Source organism: Cynoglossus semilaevis, chromosome 4 (assembly GCF_000523025.1).
Source record: "Cynoglossus semilaevis isolate Cse_v1.0 chromosome 4, Cse_v1.0, whole genome shotgun sequence".
NCBI classification, from domain to species: Eukaryota; Metazoa; Chordata; class Actinopteri; order Pleuronectiformes; family Cynoglossidae; genus Cynoglossus; species Cynoglossus semilaevis.
In genome coordinates, this window is record NC_024310.1 from 11,875,031 (window position 1) to 11,879,485 (window position 4,455).

At 41.8% G+C, this 4,455-nt stretch overlaps 1 protein-coding gene across 2 annotated transcripts in view; it reads left to right on the top strand.

Annotated features, from left to right (window-relative positions):
- The first annotated feature begins 3,249 nt into the window (after positions 1 to 3,249).
- The window catches only part of p2ry1 (purinergic receptor P2Y1), a 6,716-nt gene continuing 5,510 nt past the window's right edge, over positions 3,250 to 4,455 (top strand). Inside the window, exon 1 of one of the 2 annotated variants that reach the window (XM_025055182.1) lies at positions 3,250 to 3,945. The gene's annotated coding sequence lies outside the window, so the exon portion shown is untranslated. The remainder of the gene's footprint in view (positions 3,946 to 4,455) is intronic. The other variant, XM_008309192.3, reaches the window with a different exon arrangement.

The following is a 4,455-nucleotide window of genomic DNA, read 5'->3' on the forward strand; positions in this document are numbered from 1 at the left end:
TTTAGTTTCACCAAAGTGCTCTAAGCTTAAAATACCATCTTCAACCTTAGGTCAGTAAGTCTACGACTGACAGTCTGACTGACACAACAGTCAAATGGATTGTTGTTGTTCAGGACTGTAGACCGATTAATATTGTTGAGGAGGATGAATGGACTGAAGTTTAGAAAGAAACTCTCCACACGTTCTACAAGACACCGTCCAGATGAACCGTAATGAGCCCTGATTAAAACTCTCATTATACTACATGTAAATAATGACATGCTTTGGTTTTGTCGTTGATAAAAAACAATTATCTGCTGTGTTTTGTCACATTTAGGAATGTTTTTTTATTAGATGAATTACCTGAGGAAAAACCATCCTAAAGTTCTGCTCAGGGCTAAACTGATGATGAGTGATGATCTACTTATTGGACACCGTGATCTTAAATATATTGATGAGATAATACATTGTTCCAACTATAGGCTGCACCATCCTCTCACTGTCTGGTGACTATGATAAAGTTGAGTCCAGAATTGGACACAACTAAGAAATCAGTGGATTTAAGAAGAAACAAATGTATAAAACGGTAACAAATACAGACAAAAGAGATGAAAGAAAGGATGGACACAAAGGAGCAGGAAGACAGAGATGACGGAGAGAGGACGTGGTTCTGGGATTAACGCTCAGCTGGAACTGGAGCAGGATTGTCATGCCGTGAATATAAAAACTGTACATTTCTCATAAACCTACTAACATGCAGATGATAATCAGTGGATTTTTCCGCAGATGCAGCTAATTATCAGTCAGTCTTTTTTTACTTCCCTCAGGTCAGGAAGCAGGTGGAACCCAAGTGCAGTACTCCAGGGGTATTTCTTAAAATCTCGGAAAGTATCCACTTGATGTCTCCAATACATCAAGTGGATACTTTCTGTCAATTTGTCTTTTAGAAAAGTGCAGCAAATCCTAACCACCTCCACCAGCGCTCTGAACAGGTGGAGGCGACCTGACCCCAAAGGCTCTGCTGTATACATTTGAATTAACTGCACAATGCACGTCCGTCCATGTCCAATATGTCTGTAATCTTGTCAGGGTCTGGGCCCAGATGGGGGTCACAACCAAACAGAATGAGGTCTTTGACAGGAAGTGTGGACGACTGTCTTCACCCACTTCACTGTGTATCATTAACATGTTGATGCTGTCTTCTTTAGGACACCAAAAAGGACACAGACTGTACAAAATGAGGTACGTAATGAAGGAAGGTGCTGTGTTAATCAAATGTCCTGCTCAAACCTGTGTTCAGTGGTTTTCACTTTTTATACTGTTACTTTTTGTCCACAGGAGAGAAGTCCTCCAGGAGATAACGTATGGTTCTAACAGCCTGTATCAAAGCTTCTCACGCTGTACACTGGGAGAACCCAGAGGTCTGTTGTAGGTTTGGGAGTTCTCACAGCCTGATCTTAACAAACCGTCTGTTGTTTCTTCTCTTGAGTTCTCTGATTTATTGTGTGATTGGTCAGAATTTAACATTTGTGAGTGTAGTAACCTCTAATGCTAATGCTATTTATATTTCGTTTTTTATTTTCCAAAGCTCTTTGTCAAAACGGTATCAACCAATCCTCTTGTTTCAACTGGTCATTTCATCAACTCCAAAACTGTCTTCTCCAATCATACTGTGCTGTTGTCAGTCAGTTTTGTCAGGTATCTATCAGTCTTCCCATCTGTCTGTCTCTCCTGGGTTCATTAGTTTCATCATGCTCACCTGTGTCCTGCTCATTAGCCTCACTGGTCTCACCTGGTATCCTGTGTAGATAAACCTCTCTCACTGACTCAATCTTGGTTTGGTTGTTGTGTTGTGTTGCGTTCAGGGTCAGTGATGTCATCATTGTGCTCTTCCTTGTGATTTTCCACTGTTCAAGCCTGGTCTGAGTGGAGACTCACTTTGTTGTTTCTGCTGACCTTGGCCAGATTTAAGATTGCATTATTTAATAACCCTTCTGCATGTGATCTGTGTCCCCTGATTGGTGCATTTGGATCCTACCTGCTTTCTGTACACAGCAAAATTTCCCACAATGCCTAGCATGACATCAGTATGGAGTACAAAGTGAAGTTGCTGTTGTTTTTCACACCTCCAGAAAACAGACTACAATTCAGTGACTAGTAGCAAATGCTGACTTGGTACAAGCAATTAGCAAGTTAGCACCATGCTAATAAACAGTGTTTTGTTTTGTTTTTTTCATTCTTGACTAAGGCTACATCAAGCTAACTGTTAATAGGCTCACTGTGGTTCTTCACTGGGTTTTGCCAGCAGATCTGAATCTCTGGGTGGAATTGCTGCCATCTAGTGGGTTGATTTCATTAAAGTAAGAAGTAAAAGTAAACAAAAGAAAATAATAATCTAAAAAATAATTTCTGGATATATGTTGGGGTTTTATGTAATGATGATAAAAACCCTGATTACATTATGACTTGTGGTTATGTTGAAGAAGGAATAGAGAAAAAGAGATTCTTCATCCTGCTGCTACAGCTCCTTAGAACGAAGGTACATTCATCTACAGCAGGACAGTTCTCTTCTTTGTCTTTACTAACATCCATTACATTAGTGCTCCAGCTCCAGCTCCAGCTCTGGCTCTCTCCACTTCCACCATTTTCAAGATGTTTGTCGTTGCTGCATAATCGAGTTAACCTTTGGCATTGCTGATGCACCGTCTGATCACCTTACTATTCTCCACCATCCTCTGTGGTACTTTCTCTTCCTGCTAACGTCTGCTTTGTCCTTGGCTGCTGTCACAGACCATCATCTGTGTCCGTTCTCCTCTACAGCTACTGTCCAACAGATAGTGTAGATGTTTGGAGTACTTGAAAAGATTCCAAATGTTCTACTGCTATAATATCTCATATAATCTCATAATAATAATAATTAGGACAAAATGAACCCAGAGAGTCTGTTTTCAACTGTCTTGATAATCCATTCTTTAAGTTTCTGTCTTCCTCAGGCATTAACGTTGCATGTCCTTATCTGTTTTTGCCACGCCTTTGATACACAGTTACTTCTAAGGAAGAAGGAAAAAAAAAACAAATGTTCAAATGATTGAAACTCATCAACAGGTGTTTGGTTTCGCTTCAACTGAATTGTTTTTTTCTATTCCTTTAAGAACATTTAACGGAAGTGGGTTTTAATCCTTAGACCAGACAGAGAGGTAGGTGTTGACTTGGGGTCAAAGGTCATCCTCCAGACTGAAACATGAAGGAGAGGCAGAGATTTGATTTGAAGTTTTGTATTCTGTTTTTGAACATGTAAAAGCTTTAGTTGTATATTTTTTAATTGTACATATTATGATGTTATTTTTGTAGCTCACACTACCGTCCTCATCATCTTCATCATCACTAATATGACATTTTGGTTACTCACTCAAAGTAACCAAAATGTGACCAAGTGACCTTGCATTTGTTTTTGAAGCAGACCCATCCATCTATTCATTCATTCATTCATTCATTCCTGTTCTCTCTGTGGCTGCAGTTTGGAGCAGAGAGAAGCGTGACAGCAGCAGCGGGAGGAGGAGGAGCAGGAAGAGCGCGTTTTGGAGCTCGGAGAGTGTGAGCTCAGTGCACCTCCCCTCTCTCTCTCTCTCTCTCTCTCTCTCTCACTCTCGCCTCCTCTTGCTCTACGAGCCTGTCTGCAATTCCTGCTCCTCATGCCAGAGCCTGCAGCTGTCTCTGCTGCGTCCTCCCGCCGCTGCTGTGGGAAACCGTCGCCTCTCGTTACTAAACCCACACCGGACTTTCTCCGTTTCCTGTGGAGTGCGCAGATTCATGAGATAACGCAATTTACCGACAAATCCCGAACCCAGTTCACAGTCAGGAGCCTGAATGAAGACACCTGTCAGAACCTGAGCCACTGCTGCACTGTGTTGACTGTGGACTCTTTAAAGTAGCTACAGGAATGTGGAATAAAACTCTGGCTCCACGGTGAGTGTGTGTAACCTGTTTTCGTGCGACACTCATTTTCTCACTTGTTCGGGACCTGTTTTAGTGAAAGCGCTGACGTTGTCTGGACCAGTGGTCTCCATGAAGACCTGATGAGGAACAACCTGATTTTGGTTCTGGTTGTGGGTTGAATTTCTAATGTAGTCAGAATAGGTTTGGTCATTTGGTCATTACCATTTTATGACCGGCTGTGTTGTGGTCAGGCCATACAAATGAATGGAGGCTTTTGCAGAATCCTAACAAGAATAGCTGCACAAATCTCTATCTCTCTGTGTGTGTGTGTGTGTGCACAGGAAGTCTTTGGTGGATTGTGCGTTCCACAAAATTAAGTTTGGTACTTGATGCCTCACATCTGCATGTGTGCCACTGGTGTTGAATGCAAATGTTTCCTTGAAGCCAAAACCATTACTGTGTGTTTATGGCTGTGTTAAAATATCAAATGGAAGATTAAACATGTCTCTGCTCCTCTCCTGTTCTCCCCCCCCCCCCCCC